Source organism: Monodelphis domestica, chromosome 1 (assembly GCF_027887165.1).
Source record: "Monodelphis domestica isolate mMonDom1 chromosome 1, mMonDom1.pri, whole genome shotgun sequence".
Taxonomy (NCBI): Eukaryota; Metazoa; Chordata; class Mammalia; order Didelphimorphia; family Didelphidae; genus Monodelphis; species Monodelphis domestica.
The window spans coordinates 8,294,706-8,313,219 of NC_077227.1; the positions used below are offsets into that span (position 1 = coordinate 8,294,706).

An 18,514-nucleotide genomic window follows, 5' to 3' on the forward strand; every position below is an offset into this window, starting at 1 on the left:
ACTGTCGATCTTCAGTCCAACTCCGAGGGACTGAATGAATCCCTATGTGTCTCTGTTTCCACTATTTAAAGACATTTTTCTCTTGTGTCACCTCCCCTAAATGTTACATCTACCAATCACAGCAGATGCTCCTCTCCAGGACTGCCCACTCTTTCACACATGGGTCACAGACCTCCCATTCAATGTATGAAATGGGTGTTCACATCTTTTGTGGTTGTTAACATTTTTTGTAGTTAGTTCACACCTTTTTGTGGTTAAAATGGGTATATCTACTTTAAGTACTGGGTTTACACTTTGGGGATTAAAATCTAAAAATAGACAGGATTACAATTTAGTCTTCACAACAAAAGGAGAGCTAAGTACCTTCATTGTTACAATCAGGGGAGAGCCAAATCCAATCTTCATAGGGTGAACAGAGAAGAATGAAAAGCAACAAAAAAAACAACAACCCCTAAAGTAGAACAAAAGGGATCTCCCAATTATACTAATTCACATTTATGAAATACTTCAGAGATCATCAGTATGTCATGCTAGAAGGAACCACCAATGCCGTCATTTAAGAGATAAGGAAACTGAAGACCACAGGGGTGGGAGGGAGAGTTGACTACAGTCATGCAAGGAGTTGAGTGGCCTAGCCAAGGCTTGAAGACTTGGTCATTAAGCCTTCATTTACCCCATTCTGGCCAACTAATCCATCCATTCTCCCTTTCAGTACAACTTCAAAGGTCTTGGGAGAAGAGCTCCTATGGGAGTATTTATTCATTCATGGAGGAAGAAAGTGGGGCTGTTTGTTTCTAGTGGAATTATCAAGGACTCCTTGACAAAAGAGATTCAGTGCTCCATACTTAGCTCTCAAGGCAGGGGTGGAGTTGAGCTTTCTGGAGGCAGGTTAGCTTGACATTGAATTTTTATGATTTCGTAGAAAATCATTTGCATCTCCAGTTTCTCATTGTGTTCATGTCCTTCCTTAGCCCTTGTTTATGGAAAAAACCTGCTCTAGATCAGAGTGAGAACAAATCCATGGATGTCACTCCTGCGAAGATGTCTCTGGGACCCAATTTGAGAAGTTTTTGTTTCTTAGGAGATCTGTTGACTTGGGTTGGGGGCAGTTACTGGTCACTGATGGTTCTCATCAAACCAAACTATTTGGACTTCCTTTGTTATTGTTTGGGGTTCCAAGAATCCTCTGAAATGGAACTCCAAAGTAGGTCAGTTACTAAAGTAGGTCAACCTCAACTGGAGTCAAAGGTGGGAGACAGAGCTAAAGAGATTGTCCAGTCAAAGTGTCTGGGACCTAAAAGCTCCAGGAGGACCTAGCATTCTGTTGGAGCACAAACTAAAAGAATCTCTGTGAGGCTGAAGGGGAATGATTGGGGGCAGGTAGGAGGGACCTTCTCCTCAACCAGCATCATCTCTCTAATCTATGTGGCCCAGAGCCATGCCATGCCAAGTTGTATTTGGGAATCTTGCACGGACTGAGTACACTTGAGCTTAATCAATAACTGAGAAACTCCTTTGGAAATGTGGCATTTGGTTGTTGAATTATGATGTCCAAATTTGGTTTTGGGAAATTGATACTAGAATATACTTCCCTTCATTCTGATGAGATGGAGGGACTATGGGTGCGAGCCTGCAAGAGTATGCTTCAACCAGCTCTTGAAAGAGCCAATTGTTAAATGTTAGTGGACTGATTTTGTTAAAATGTGAGTATTAGCATCTCAGAAATGAGCAAATATTATAAATCAATGTTTGATTTATTGTTTTGTTACTTGTCTAGACTTAAGAAAGTGATGGAGAAAATGTTAATAATTCAGATTAAACCGAAAAGTATATCTTACTTACATTTTTTTTCTGCAGAGCCAATTGTTACACATTTACCAGATATTTCTGCAGACATGGCATACACTTTCTGCCTTGACTGATATATTGGTTAGTTGGTAATCTGACCTGGTCTTGCTTTTTTTTAAATTCTATGTTATAAAGAATAATTCTCTGGATTGGTGGGGAGATAGTTTGGGGAATGAAAATGGTACAATAGAAAAAGTGCTCAATTTGGAAGCAGACAATTGTATTTCAATCAATTAGTGAACCTTTATTAAGTGCCTACAATGTGCTAGACACTATGTTAGGCACAGAGGACGTGGGGAGAAAAAGCCAAATATAGTCCTTGCCTTCAAGGAGCTTACAGTCTAATATTTGAAGGATTGCTCTACACCAAATTCCCTGTGGGACCTCACTAATCCTCAGTTTCCTCACCTGAAAAATGAAGGCGTTGGTCTGGATGACTTTTAAGGTCCCCCCTAACAATTGATGATTCTGTGTCCTAGCATTCATAAATGTCCACGTCATTTTCAGTAGGGAACATTCTTGCCCCAGTGGGTCATCCACATTCCCTATTCAGGATGGATTTTAGAGTCTGGATTGGAAGGCAATAACCACACCTTTTGTTCTTGTTAAATGGTGATGTTCGGGCATTTGTCCTGCACATTCCACCTCTCTCCTACCATCCTCATCCTCAGAACAAGGGCCAAGATCTCCCTTGCTAACCATATTCTTCTTAGAGTCATCGAAAACCTTATTATTGCTGGCAGTTGTTATTGATGGAGGGAAAGGGAGCAGGATTGGGCACAAGGTTAATATCTTACCCTCACAAATAAGGCTGGGCGCTATTCCAAATGAAGACCAGGAAGACCTACCAGGGTTCCAATCATATCTCTGACACTTTATTAGCCCGATAGCCCTGGGCAAGTCATTTCATTTCTATATGCCTCAGACAGCTCCCTGTGGTTTAGCTAAGTCAAAGATGGAAGGTGATTGTGTTGCTTGAAGCAGTTCCCCAGACCCATTGCTTCTGCCTCTCCAGTGGACATGGGGTGAGGGCTTGATCACCAGAGGTGGATTTTCCTTCCATGTCTCCTTTTATTTCTCTTTTCTTATCCTGAAACATGAGGGAGAGGGTCGGAGTTCATGATGACTCAACTATCCATTGATTAACAGATAATTAATGTGTCCCTTATGCGGAGAAGTCTCTGTGCTGTGTTCAGGATTAAGTTGTATTTTTCCTTCTCTGTCTTCTTCTTGGCTCTGTGATATTTGGGGGGTCATAAAAGTCATGGAATTCTGGTTCATCTGCTGCCATGAGGGGTCAGGACCCAGCAACCTTTCCTTCCTGAGAAGCAGAATCATATCATGGAGAGAACCTTGCGTCATAGGTCAAAAGACCTAAAGATGAATCAAACTTATTAGCTTTGGGCCTTGACACAAGTCAGTCTCCATCTGAGTCTTGGTTTCTTCGTCTATGAAATAAATGACTTGAACTATTGGATGTGAAATCTTAAGACATAGGTTGCATGTACTTAGACTTTTCAGCCTGCCACTCCCCACCATCCTCCTTCTATCCCTAGCTTCCCAGTTCTGCCTAGAACTATCAATACCCTCTTTTGACTCTTGTTCCCTCCACTCACCCACCTTCCATTGAGCTCACACTTACGTCTTCTGACCCCGACTTTCCTGACTAACCTTTAGGCTCCTCTACTCACTTCCCTACTATCCAGAGCATTGAGGGGAATGGTCCATTTTGCCCTCTTCACTATTATTTTCTCAGTCCAGTTTCCCTCTCCCACAATACAACCATTCTGGCTTGATGAGTTCCCAGAAAAGTCCTCAGAATCTGCCACCACACCAACACTTACTACTTCCTCTTGGTCTCCCACCAGATGATGCCCCACCTGCTTAGGACCTTCCTAAGATGCCAACAATGTTTTTTCTGCCTGTATGACTCTGGGAATTTTCTCAACCAAGAGACTTAGCTAGCCTTGAAGGGCTTCAACAGGTGGATGGGTCAGGCTTTGGTTGGAGTGACTACATTTTGCTCTCCTCGTGCCATTCCTCATCAAGATAAGTTCTTCCTTATACACCATTCGGGAGTATTTCTAAAGAGTTTTATTGGATTAAAAGATCTGGGGGGCCTTTATGCAATCACAGAATCTCAGAGCTAGAAAGGCCTCCAGTGGCCATCTGGTCCAATTTATAAATTGAAGGAATCCTCACTCCCCTCACCCCCAGTGAATGGCCATCTGGTCTCCATTTGGAGCCAACTGAAGAAGGGGGCACCTCTGGCTCTGATGTGGGCCAGCTCTCATTGTATGGGAGCTTGCCCTGAGTTTCAGAGTTCTATAAGTTTGATCTGAGTCAACAGTGGGGTTAGGCAGCCCAGAAAGTGAATGTGAACTTGAGCTCCATCGTGAATGGCAGAGCTTCCAAGGATAAAGAACACATCGGTCTTACTTCCTCTGCCCTCCTGCATCTGCTCACATCTGGAGGGTTGGGCTTGGCTCTGTGCACTAGTCTGAAAGGGACGTCGATTAGAGAAGGACAATAGGGATAGCCAAGAGTTTATGGCATTAGAATTGAAGGAACTGAAGATGTTTATTTGGGGAAGAAGAAAAGATTCATAGCGATCATGCAAACCATCTTGAAGTGTTTCAAGGGTTGTCACATGGAGAAGGGATTAATTTTCTTCTGTTTGTCATCAGTGAGGTGATGGGACATGGGGCAGAGCACTGAGCCTGGAGTCAGGAAGGCCTGGGACACTTGCTATTGTGTGACCCTGGACAAGTCACGGAACCTCTGCCTTTCTCAGTATAGTCAACTGTAAAACGGAGATAATAAGAGCACCTACCTGACAAGATTGGTGAGAGAATCAAATGAGATGAGTGTAAAGTTTGTGGCACAGTGCTTGGCAAATAGAAGGTACTTAATAAATTTTTGTTTCCTTCCTTCCTTCTCTTATCAGAGGGCAAACCTAGGAAACATGGGTAGAAGTTCTGTAGAAGCAAATTTGGGCTTGATATCTGGGAGGAAAGTGCCTAACCATTAGAGATGGCCATCCCCAGATGGAAGGAGTTGCCTTCACAAGGGGTTGTTTCTCCTTCTTGGCAGCCTTGAAACAGGCTGCCTGACCACTTGTCTGCCTTTGCCAAGGGCTTTCTTTGTCTGTCATCCTATCAGCCCTTTCATGACTGTAGAAATGTGAGTCCCTATCATCGTCATCATCATCATCATCATCATCATCATCATCATCATCATCATCATCATCATCATCATCGTCGTCGTCGTCATCGTCATCATCATTGTTGTCACCATAATCGTCTTCATCGTTGTCATCACTTCCCTTTCTCCAGCTCAGTACAGACATCCTGGGACAAGCTGCCCTCCCTGAGCAGCTAAACAACTAACTGTTTGGGTGCATGAAATTATCGATTTCTGTCCATGAAAACAGGGGGATACCAGCTCCACTGAGAATATCCTGGAGACAATGCCAAGAACTGCCTGGACCACAGGGATGAAGGCCGTGGTGAGGATGATGCTGGTGATGAAGATGACAGGAATGGGATCAGGCTGTTTTCAAATCCATGATCACCAAAGTCCCTTCCGTTACTGATACTGCAACGACAGAACCAAAGGAGCACAGGATTCCTAATGGAAAGAGGCCTCAGGGATCATGGGATCCAACTGTCTTTTAGAGATGAAGAAACGCAGGTGGGAAGGGTGTCTTGGTCAGAATTCAAACTCAAGGCTTTTGACTCCAAGGCCAGCACACCTTCCAAAGGGTTCTTTGTAACTCCTTTCCCCAGTGAGGGAACATGGTGGGAAGGGATTTTGATTGGAACAGGCTTTGTAAGGTTGGTTGGGTTGTTTTGTTTTCTTCTGTATTCTGCGAAGTGGGAGGTACTAAAAAAGGAAATACCGTTTCAAAAATGGTGCCCTTTTATTTTGGGATGAAGCTTCTTCTAAATGGCTGCTTGAGCCATTACCAAGAGGCATTGCTAGTTTCCACTCCTGATTCATGCTCTCCTTTTTTCCTCACTGTTGGAAACACCTCCAGAAACCTTCCCGCACAGCTGCTGCCTGAACTCTGTAACAAAATAATGTGAGGATTTGAACAAATGCCTCCCGTCCTCTCCCTGCTCCGCCTCTATTTCTTCCCTCCATGTTTTTCTGTTTTCTGCTTTAAAGTGTTACCAGAATTAGCCAACTCAGTGAAAGGACAATTTTAGAAAATGAAAAATGCCCCCAAAAAGGAATGCTGGCTATGTGGAAACCATCACTAGCTTTATTTGCGATGGTAATGGGCCCTGACGGGAATCACTGGGAGACTTCCTGGGGGAGTGGACCATGGCAGAAATGCATGCTCTGTTTCCCACTCATTTCCTGGCACCATATGCAGAAATCTATTTCTCTACCATCACTCTCCTTGGGGCACTGGATAACTAAGGGTCCTAGAAGAAGAAGTGTCAGGAGGTAGCTGCCCCCTGTGGGCAGGTATGGAGACATCCCTTCTATCAAGAGGCAATGCATTATGGTAGATAGGGCAGGGAGTAAGCACCTACTATGTGTTAAACACTGTGTGCAGAGAGCTTATAGATATTATTTCCCCCCACAGGTAGATAAGTATTATTATTATTTTCACTTTGCAGTTGAGGAAACTAAGGCAGGGCTCTGGACTTCAAGTCAATTCAGGCCCCACCTCTGGACAAACCATTTAACCTTTTAGTGTCTGCTCATCTGTACACAAGGAGGTCAGACTAAGTGGCTTGTCATATCCTTTCTCATTTCATATCTGTGATCCTATGATCTCTACTCAGCAGGGCCATACAGTTCTTTACCCCTGGGACAAAGAATATGAAGGACCAGGAGGATGTGTGGGATATTGCCCCTTGGAAGGCCAATTTACTCAGTACCAGGCACTGTGCACTTGGCAAGTATCATCTCATTTGATCCTCACAACCTGAGGCAGCCACTATTATTATCTCCATTTTACAGTTGGGGAAACTAAGACAGATAGCAGTCAAATGACTTGTCCAGGGTCACACAGCTAGCATCTGAGGTCAGATCTGAACTCACATCTTCCTGACTCCAGACTCAGCACTGTAGCCACTGTACCACCTCAGTCTTCTCCCACAGAGAACAGATAGAAACCCTGGGGAAGCAATTAGGGGGGCAGAGAGGTGTGGGAGGAGGAAGGGTGGGACAGGGAAAGAGCTCACTCGGTCTGGGAACTAACCCTTTTAATTCACCTTCTTGCTAACCAGGTGCTAACATCTGTTGCTTCTGAGCTGCTGAAGGACTACAGATGCTGTCAGCACCATCTGATGTCCCTTCTACTGCACTGGCAGACACAGTAGCAACAAACAGTGCCATTGCTTCATATATTAGAGATGTATGTGTGTGTGAGAGAGAGAGAGAGAGAGAGACAGAGACAGAGAGAGACAGAGACAGACAGAGAGAGACAGAGTCAGAGAGACAGAGAGAAACAGAGAGTCAGAGAGACAGAGAGACAGAGACAGAGGGAGAGAGAGAGACAGAGAGACAGACAGATAGAGAGACAGACAGAGAGACAGAGACAGAGAGAGACAGAGACAGAGACAGACAGAGAGAGACAGAGAGGCAGAGACAGAGGGAGAGAGAGAGACAGAGAGACAGACAGATAGAGAGACAGACAGAGAGACAGAGACAGAGAGAGATAGAGACAGAGACAGACAGAGAGAGACAGAGAGTCAGAGAGACAGAGAGACAGAGACAGAGAGACAGACAGATAGAGAGAGAGACAGAGACAGAGAGAGACAGAGACAGACAGACAGACAGAGATAGAGAGACAGACAGACAGAGACAGACAGAGAGAGACAGAGACAGAGACAGAGACAGACAGAGAGAGACAGAGAGTCAGAGAGACAGAGAGACAGAGACAGAGAGAGACACAGACAGACAGACAGACAGACAGACAGTCAGAGATAGAGAGACAGAGACAGACAGACAGAGACAGAGACAGAGAGAGACAGAGAGTAAGAGAGACAGAGGGACAGAGACAGAGGGAGAGAAAGAGACAGACAGAGACAGAGACAGAGATAGACAGAGACAGAGACGGAGACAGACAGAGAGAGACAGAGAGTCAGAGAGACAGAGACAGAGGGAGAAAGACAGACAGATAGATAGAAAGACAGAGAGACAGAGACAGACAGAGACAGAGAGTCAGAGAGACAGACAGAGAGACAGAGACAGAGAGAGATAGAGACAGACAGAGATAGAGAGACAGAGAGAGAGAAAGAGAGACAGAGACAGACAGAAAGAGTGTGTATGCCTGCATCTCCAGCCAGTCATATCCCTGGGCACCCAGAGTAACTAGTACCTGTCTTGATGATGGATTGGGTTTTAGTCCTCGTAACCATTAGGTGTGTGACCTGTTGAAAGAGCAGGCCTGTGGATATTCTTTTCCAACCAGAAGGGCCTGGATTGGAGGGCTGCTGGATTCCCATCCATTCCCTGTAATCCTAACTATTAATAAAACCTTTACTTCCCTGCACCCATATAATTCCCTCCTATGGGCACGTGAATCCCTCAGAGAAGGAGATCCGAGCTCCTAGCCACTCCCTTAAGACCCTGGCCAATTCTTCTCTTGCATTTCTTGAGTTAGTACTCAGTCTGCCCATGTCTGAAGGTCCATCTCCTTTGCAGAAATGGGACTTCCAGGCCATTGGTGAATACTCCCTCGCTATATGATCCATAAGAATAAGATTCACTGCAAACAGGCATCAATGCTTGTTTTTTGTCTCCAGCGATATTTATTGCATTTTTTCCAAATGGCATGTACTAACAACTGTTAGCATTTGTTTTCTGCAGTTTTCAATTCCTCGTTTGAGATCTCTTCCACAAAACAACATGAAAAAATATTTTACATGATTATATAAATAAAATCTATATCGGATTACTTACCATCTCAGGGAAGGAATGAAGAGGGGGAGAAGAGAGAGAATTAGCAACTCAAAACTTAAATGAATGAATGTTAAAAATAGTTTTTACATATAAGAGGGGGGAAATAGAATATTATCTTTAAAAATGGTTTGCGTCAATCTGCATTCAGACTCTATCAGTTTCTCCTTGACCTGGCAATTCTGATATTTGACTATAACATTCCTGGGAGTTATTCTTTTGGGATCTCTTTCAGGAAGCAGATTCTTTCCACTTTATTTTGCCTATGGTTGTAGAATATCATGGCAATTTTCCTCAATAATTTCTTGAAAGATAATGTCTAACCTTTTTTTTAATCATAGCTTTCAGGTACTTTCAACGATTCTCAGATTATCTCTCTTGGGTTTATTTTCCAGGTCAGTTGTTTGTCCAATGAGATATTTCACACTTTCTTCCATTTTTTTCATTCTTTTGATTTTGTTTGATTGTTTCTTGAAATCTCAAGGAGTCATTAGCTTTCACTTACCCAGTTCTAAATTTTAAAACATGATTTTCTTGAGTGAGCTTCTGTACCTTTTATTCCATTTGGCCAATTGTACTTTGTAAAGAGTTCTTTTCTTCAGTGAATTTATGCACCTCTTTTTTCCATTGGCCAATTCTGTTTTTTTTTTTTAACTTTTGCCTTCTGTCTTAGAATCAATACTGTGTATTGGTTCCAAGGCAGGAGAGCATAAGAGCTAGGCAATGGGGCTTAAGTGGCTTTCTCATGATCACATAGTTAGGAAGTATCTGAGGCCATATTTGAACCTAGGACCCTTCATCACTAGGCCTGACTCTAAATCCACTGAGCTACCGAGCTGCCCCTCAATTCCACTTCTTAAGTTCTTCTCTTCATTGGATTTTAGAACTTCTTTTACCAATTGACCTATTCTCTTTCCTGAAGTATTAATTTCTTCAGTATTTTTTGTGCCTCCTTTACCATGGTATTGACTCTTCTTTCATGATTCATTCTCCTGTGTCACTCTCAATTTTTTCCCAGTTTTTCTTCTCATTCTCTCATTTGATTTTTAACATCCTTTTTGAGCTCCTCCATTAGTTCTTTTGGGGCTTAAAAATAATTCATATTTTTCTTGGAGGTTTTAGATACAGCAGGATTGAGTTTGTTGTCTTCTGAGTTTGTGTTTTGGTCTTCCCTGTCACCAAAATAGCTTCCTATATTGAATTTGTTGTTGTTGTTGTGTGCTTATTTCCCCAGCCCTTTCCTTTTCTTTTAATCTAAAAAACCGTTAAAGTTGGGCTCTGTAACTATGGTAAAGGGAACATTGATCCAGGTTTCAGGTACTTTGTGCAAATGCCTCCAGAGCTGGCTCTGGAGATCTATCTGCTTTCAGTTCTCCCAAGATGGTATAATGTGAGAAGTGTGCTTAATACTCTCCCAGTCTATACTCTGGTCTGGAGGTACCACAAGCACTCTTTTCCCCCTTGGAATTGTGATCAGGGTCCCTTGCTCCCCTGTGACCACAAGTATGCTGATGCTCCTCCTCCCCCTCTGACTGTGCCCTAGGATTGTATGGGGCAATGCTACAGGAGTCTTGTACTCAGAGCCAGAAAAGGGACCCTTGCTATCTCCTTCCGAGCCATTGTCCAACCCCCTTTACCAGCTGTGACTGAGAACTTTGGAAGTCTTTGCTGCTTCTTCAGCTGTACCCAGCTGCTCCTATTAATGGGTGGGGCTTGCCCTGACACTCAACTTTGGGCCCTATCTCCACCCTGGTGCACTGTATCTCTCCTACCAGCCTTCCAAGTTGTTTTGAGATATGTTGCTCCAGAATTTGGGCTGATACATTATATCATAGGTTTTTGGTGGGTAATTGGGTAGAGATCAGATGGATCCAGCTTGCCTGCACTCCTAATTTCTGCTTTTTAAAAAGTATTTATTTTTAAAATTAATTTAAAAAATTTGAGTTCCAAATTCTTTCCCTCCTTCACACTCCTCTACTTATTGAGAAGGTAAGAAATATATCGATTATTCATGTGGAATTACAGGAAGAATTTCCATCTTAACCATGTTGCACAAAAGCAAGAAAAATGAAGAAAATGAAAAAGTTATGATTGAATTTGTACTCAGAGTTCATCAGTTCTCTCTAGAAGTAGTAACATTTTTTATAGTGAGTCCTTTGGAATAGTCTCAGATCCTTCTATTGATCGGAGCAACTAAGGCTTTCCCAGTTGATCATTGTTACAATATTGCTGTTACTTTGTACAATGTTCCCCTGGTTCTGCTCACTTTACTTTGTATCAGTTCTTATATGTCTTCCGAGGTTTTTTAAGCCATGCTGTTCCATCATTCCTTATTGAATAGTAGAAGTCCATCACATTCATATACCACAATTTGCTCAGTCATTGCCCAGTTATTGAACTTGCCCTCAGTTTCCAATTCTTTGCTACCACAAATAGAGAAGCCTCTATAAATATTTTCACACATATAGGTTCTTTTCCTTTTTCTTTGTTCTCTTTGGGACACAGTTTTAGACCTCATTGGGCATAGTTCTAAATTGTTTTCCAGAATGGTTGGACTAGCTCACAAGTCCACCCACAATGCATTAGTGGGCTTACATTCTAAGTAAATCCTATTAAGCCCTCTCTTCTCTCTACTCCAAAGGCACCCAGCATTAGAAGGATGATGGCAACCATGAAGAGGATGTGTAATTGTCTTGTTATCCCAGGACCAAGCTCAGGCAGAAAGATGGCTGCAAAGTGGTGGAAGAGAAGCTCCTGGCTCCAACACTTTGGGAAATCAAACAGAAAACTGACAACTATAATAGCAAGGAGGAAAACTGCCTGGGCATGAAGTTTAGTGATGATTAACCAGGCTTCATTAAGGTACCCCAGGAACTTCAAAGGCCAGTGCCAGTTCCAGTGCCAGCAGGGGTTGGGGCTTAGTTAACTTTCAAGAGGTAAACCAGGCAGCTAGCACTGACAAAGGTATGCTGGATGCCATCAAGTAGCCAGACATCAGCAGCATCACCATTGCCAAGGAAGTCATCCAGGGGCTGCTCAAGAAATTCATGCTGGTGGATGATCCCCTGAAGTTTGCTCTGTGTAAGTGGGCATGTGAATATGGGAGGTGCTATTTCAGAAGCTCTCCATCACTGACTGCCCCCTGCTAACTGGCCCCAACACAGATATCCTGAGTTTTGTGCTGAAGGAGAAAAAGATGGGGGAAGTAGAGTGGAATGTCTTCTCCAGCCCAGAGCTCCAGAACGTCCGAACCATCCTGGAAAAGGAGAACAGGACACAATGCAGCAAGTGCACAAAAAGAATGACAAGTTCAAACAAAGATTGCAAGAAACCTGGAGAGATGCCCAGGGCCAACCTTGTTAGCCCTCCCTCTTCCTGCAACAGCCCCAAAGGAGAATGGATTGTTATTCTTTTTTTTTTTTTACCTGTACCTTCTATATTGGAACTAAGTGTTGATTCCAAGGCAGAAGAGAAGTAAGGGCTAGGCAATAGTGGGTACGTAACTTGCCCAAGGTCACATAACTAGAAAGTGTCTGAGACCACATTTGAACCCAGGACCTCTTGTTTTGACACTGGAAAAACAAAGGGAAATGATTTTAAAGATGTATATTCTTTCTGGACCTTTGTTCTGTTCTGTTCTGTTCCTTCTTCCCACACAAGTCCTATTGAGCAGCTTTATTCCCCAAGTCACATAATAAAAGAACTGGATGTTAAAAAAAAAAAAAAAGCAAAAACCAGTGCCTGTTTTTCCACCATTCCTCTAGCATCTGTCATTTCCCTTTTCTGTCATTTGATAGGTGTGCGGTGATACCTCAAGAAGTCAATTTCTTCTTCCTGGAAGAACTAACTCAAAGCAGGATGGGCTGCCTTGAGAGGTGGTCAGTTCCCCTTCCCTGGAAGTCTTTATACACAGAAGCTAGATCAACTCTTGTTAGGCATGTTATAACGCAGGCTTCAATGATTCCCAACGATTTTGTTCCTTGATACGCTTTCAATACCAATGACAAAAGCATATTGTGAACCACGAGAATAATTTAATTCTGCTCCTCATAATCAACTTTCCCTTTAGTTACTCCTTAAGGTGCCACTAAAGAATTTGAAAATCACTTTCAAATGTTCTCATCCCATTATTCTGTGATTTCCAGAATGATGGACCCATTTGTAGTTCTTCCAGCAATGCGGAGGAGTTTGTTTGTTTGTTTATTATCTTCCCATGTCAGGCGCATTTCTCTGGCTATGGTGGATTTGGGGTATCTCTTCAGACCGTTGTGGATATTTTCTATTTCTTCTTTTGGAAAAGGTTTCTGCGTATCCTTTAATCGCTTGTCTATTGGGGAATGGCTCTTGGTCTTACAGGATTGTCAGAATGAGAAAACGATTCTCCAAAGTAACTCTAATGACATGAATGCGTTTGCCTTCCTGCATACAAGATGGCGGTGAGATTCCAGATCATTTCCCCTTCCCACAGGGCTGGGCTAATTGTAAGGAGAGTCCTTGGCTCAGCAGAGGGAGAAGAAGACAAGGGCGATGGATGGGTAGCCCCGGCCCTGACTCCTAGGGAAAAAGAGGACAAGTTATGCTTGAGCCACTGCTGCGCGTTTCACGCAGGAGAATTCTGGACCCCACGTGCTGTAGTCCATTGCCCAGCTTCCCTCTAACCCTCCGATTACATAGGAGCTAATCAAATCACTTCAAACTGGTTTTCTACCCCCTGAAAGCCTTGGAAGTCTGCTCCTTGCCTCCCCGCACCCCAGGCTCCAGCTTTAAGTTTAGACCTCTTCTACTTCAAACTCAATGTCATACATTTTAGGCATTAGTTAGTCGAATCTGCCCATTTTACAGATGATTAAACTGACCTATGTGGAAAGAGTGCCTAACCTGCAATTAAACAGCCTTGAGATCTTACTGCTGGCCTGGGCTGGCTATATGCCTTTTCCTCTTAGAGTCCCAGACAATTCTTTCAGATTTGAATGGGTCCATCTCCATCACTGAAGGGAGTTTCCACACTGGGAAGCTCCATCACCTTCCTCTGTATATCTGCCTCCTGCGAGATGTGAACATCCACCTACATATCTGAATAGGTTTATACCCACAAAGGTACAGTCGGCAACATTCCAGCAATGGGCCCAGTTAAAATGGAAAACTGCAGAGGAAATGCTTGCGAGGCCAAGTAACCCCTGAGCTCTGGCCCGAAGGTTTGCCTCTCAGTCAAAGATGCCCCATCAGCTCATTCCCAAGATGGAGAGCTGGAGCGCTTGGGGCCCAGGAGGGCCAGCGGAGGGCCGCTGGGCCCAGCACTTCCTCTCCCCACTTCCATGTGCGTGTTGGAAAAGGCTGGAGGTGCCTCCCTGCCCCTTGGCCCAGGGAGCTCAGCTCCAATGTTCCACTGTCGGCTGGCTCCGGAATGGGTGCCTCTCCCTCCTGGCCGGGTCCCTGGGTAGGAATTAGCCTATTCACGGTTCACCCCAATGCAGCGGGGCTTCGGACAAGCCAAGCCTTGTTCACTGGGAACGTCCAGGGAGGGCGCAGGCCGCAGAGAGCACAGGAAGAGGGGGCAGAGGGGCAGCAGGAACAAGAGCCCCTGTCTGTGCAGCGGAAGGGCGCTCAGTGAACGGGCCGGCCTCTGACCCACTCACTACCCCAGGCCTGACGGAGAAGTCAGGAGCCAGGAGGCAGGAGGCCCTCGCTGGGCACCGGATTTCCTTGCGGCTCAGGACAGATGTGAGGCTATTCCATTCTGTCCATTCATTAGGAAGCGCCTAGTGTGTGTGCCATTTCCTGCCCTTAGTGGGTGACTTCATTAAACTCTTCGTTATTTGTTGGCTGGATCTTGTCAGCGGGGCATGGACAGCTTCCGGCAATGCCCCCAGCTACCCAGAAGCCCCCACGTTCTACCAGCACCAGGTCTCTCCTTCTGCTTCTCGATGGGTGGGGTGGGGCGGGGCAGGGCGGGGTAATCTGGCCACTTGGGGCACAGCCCACATGCTGCTCTGTGGGGAGGGTCACAGAGACTAGGGAGGTGCCCCTGTAAGGAAAGCATGGAAGGACTTCCCGACTGCCCACAATGGTAGGGCCATTTGCCGATGCCCCTCCCTCCCTCTCTCTCCCAGGCTCTACGTGGATGTGGATATTCCACTGGGAGCTCCTTGAGCAAAGGGCTGGGCTTTGTGTCCTTTTCTTATATTCCTATTGCCTAGCACAGTGGCTGGCGCATAGTAGGTGCTTAACGAATGCTTGTTGACTCAATGAGCTCAGGCCACATAAGCCAGAGCACGAGGTCCTTTAGTGGGAGCAAGACTTGGGTGGCCACCTGCATGGAGAGTCCCACCAGCTCTACTGGCACAGAGGAAATAACAAAGTAAATAGCATTTATTGGGGGGGGGGCCCGCAGAAATTCGGGAAAGCCCTCCTTGTGGAGGCGACACTTGAGCGGAACCTGGAATGGAGCAAGGAACTGAAGAGAAGTACTTCCTATTTCCTGGCTTTGGATTCCTTGTGACAGACCGTTAGGAACGTGGCTTCCAGGCCCAGATGCCTGGGTGTAATGCCACAGAGGCATTCCGTGCCTTTGGATGAGCTCTCTCCCTGTGCCTCAGTTCCTTCATCTGTACAACGGGGATGATCCTGTTTGCAAAGGCTGTAGGACAATCGTCTCAAGGGCTGCACTTTGGGAACCTTAAAGCTCTAGAAAAAGGCCCGTCATTTCCAGGACGCCTGATTTTACCAGAGAGAAGGGGATTGAGGCTCCCCAGATCTGCCCACAGAACACTCAGGACTTCCTCAGTGAGAGGCTCAGCATCTCCTTGCACAGGCCCCGAGTGGGCCCCGAGTGGGCCTGTCTGTGTGCCGAGAGGATGGCAGAAGGAAACTGCAGGAAGTGGAGACAGTGGGCTGGGTGGCATCTGGGCGATGGGCAGGGCTGTCCACAACCCCAAGCTGCTCCTTGACCCCAAACCTTTCCCCTCCAGACTAGAAGCCTCCCAGGGACGCCAGGTGACTGTATTTCATGAAGCTCCGTGCTCTCAGGACAAGGACCCAAGAGCCACTGAAAGCCAGCCACGTGGCGTACGTAGCTCCCTATTGCCCATAAGAACTCGAATGGGAAAAGCCAAGTGAGACGTTCCATCCAGGAAACATACCAGAGAGAGGCCACGCCGCTGTGGACAGCCTGAGCGTCACCAGGAGGACATTCTAAGCAGCCCAGAGAAAGGCTTCTGAATGGGTCCTGGAAGAATTCAGACAGCCAGAGAGGGGGAGTGGAGGGTGGGCTGTAAGCTGGCCCATCAGCACCCCCGGTCTGGTCCAGCCCTCCATCTCTCCCATGGCCTCCTCAGCCTCCATTCCATTGCATCCCTTGGGTGCTGGTGTGAAGGAGGCCGCCACATGCTGGGCCACTCCTGCCACACTGCCTTCCGGCTGATGCCCAGCTTCATTGAGTTCTTCAGAAACGGGACTCTACCATGACTCCTGGCCACAGAGCATCCCTGTGGGAAGCCTGCTGGAAATAAGACGGGGGCCTTCGTTTCATGAAGTTTGGGGTTCCTCTGAGTGCTGGGGCTTCCCCCAAAGGGAACTTCTGCTTAGTTCTGTCAGGAAAAGCCAGCTGGGGCTTTTGGCCTCACCTAAAACACTCGGTCAGAATGCATCTGGAACTGAGTCACTGGGATGCATGGAACAAAGGCTGGGCAGCAAAGACCTCCCTAACCCCAACCCCAACCCCGTACCTGCTTCCCAAAGAGGGCCCCCGGAAGATGATTTAGGGTTAGGGTTAGGCTTGAATGATCTACAGTCCACGGGAAATAGCAGAGGGAACACTGAAGGCAGAGTCCAGACACGGGTTCAAATGCCCACTTTGCCACATGTGTTGAGTGACTCTGGGTAAGTCACTTCACTAGTATTTAGGGGCTTTGAGGGTGCTGCCCCTCCCAGGCTGGTAGTTTTGGTGACAAACAAGTCCATCTACCAAGACCTTCACAGGGTTCTCCTTCAGCACAAGCCTTTCCTAGCAACCAATGCCTCGTGGCCCTGTTCACACTCACCCATCTCCTCACCCCCCCTTGCCCTGTGGGCACCCCACATCCTCCGGAGGCTGTGCTATTGAACTTCATGCAGCATCCCTGGAACAACAGTGACCTTCCAGGCTGGTCCTTCTTTCAGGGAGAAGCCCTGGCCAGGGTCCTTCTTTTCCTCCGGGCATCAGCAGCACCTGTCCAACATTCACATGCCCATGGAGCAGGCCTCTGGGCTGCCAGGCGATGGCCTGCTGGGTCTAGACAAGCGGCATTCCTCATCCACTTGGGTTTTCCTGTGTGGATGGTCAGGATGAAATGGTGAGTGGCCGCGCTCTGCCGGTGGCCCTGACCTAACAGGGGCCGAGTGAAGAAATGACACCGGAATGAGCGGGACAGAACCTTCCTGGCTTAAGAAACTTTGGGCAGATTTGTGGAAATCGTCCTTTCTCCAGGACTCTGGCAACAAGAGCAGAAACTGGCCTGGGGGCCAAGCAATAACTAGAGCAACTACTGAAGGCCCAGGCATATGATGTAGGAGGGCAGAGGACTTGGGTTCAAATCCAACCATTGTCAGTTGCTCTCTGTGTGACTTTGTCTAAGTCATTTACACTAATGAGGTAGTCGGTGGCCCCAAATGAGGGAAACTCCCCAAAGTAGACCAGGCTCAGCTGGGGAAGGGTCTGGGCTCCCTAACCTGAAGTCTGCTGAACCTGAGCCCTGCCCCCAAGCAGACGCATTCCCCAGACTTCTAGGGGAGGAGGGAGAAGGAAGGGGCAGAAGGGCTGGAGCAGAGATGGGCCTTGAAAGTGGGCAGACCATGTAGATGGTGGAAGCCTGGGGAAGGGCAGGGGGGGCCCCACCCCCCTCCCAAGGCTGAATGGTGGTGACTCCTGGGTTGGGAGACCTTGGCCAAGTCCCCTGACAGCTCTGAGGCTGTTTCTCTGCTGGTGGAGAGACCACTGTTGGGCTTAAGGCACTGGAGAACTGGGGCTCCCCAAGGGGGCAGGAATCCTGACTCTGGATGGACACAGACGCATGGGGTAGCCCCAGTGACTAGGCTGCCCAGTGTAGGTTGGCAGCCTTTTCAGGCTGGACTTTTTCTGTGGCCAGATGAGGAGGGGAAGGGAGCAAGGGGGAAGAAGAGGGGAGGAGAAAGAGGGAGAAGGGGAGGATGAGGGGGAGGAGACGGAGGGGGGAGAAAAAGATGAGGGGGAGGAAGGAGGAGAGGGAGAGGAAGGGGGAGGGGGATAGTGGGGAAGGGAAGAAGAGGAGGGGGGAGGAAGTTAGGGGAGGGAAGAGAAGAGAGGGGAGGAGGAGAGAAAAGGGGGAGGAAGGAGAGGAGGAGGGAGAGAGGAGGGAGGAAAAGGAGGCGGGGAGGGGGAGGGAATAGGAGGAGGAAGGGGAGGACTTCCTTCAGCCAGGGAGCCACATCATCCCGCCGGGTGCCCCCCGTGGGGGCGGGAGAGGAGGCGGATCGGGGGGTTGGCCAGCGCGCCTGGCGGCCCACCCAGTTCATAGGCGCGGGGGCGGGGCCTTTAGACAGCCTTCTCTAGGACCCCGCGGACCCCGCTCCCGACCGCCACGGCCGCTAATTTGTTCCATTGTCCGGAGGCCCGGCCGGGCGGCTCAGCGTGGAGCGCTGGGCTGGGCTGGGCGGGGGCGGGGCCAAGCGCCCTCCCCACCCCCCACCTCCCCCTCCGGGCCGGCCGCTGCCTGGGTCCCCGCCCCCGTTC

The 18,514-nt window shown here is 47.1% G+C and overlaps 1 pseudogene; it reads left to right on the forward strand.

The window, feature by feature from the left end:
- The first annotated feature begins 11,463 nt into the window (after positions 1–11,463).
- On the forward strand, positions 11,464–12,472 carry LOC100617030 (ras association domain-containing protein 5-like; annotated as a pseudogene).
- The last annotated feature ends 6,042 nt before the right edge of the window (positions 12,473–18,514 follow it).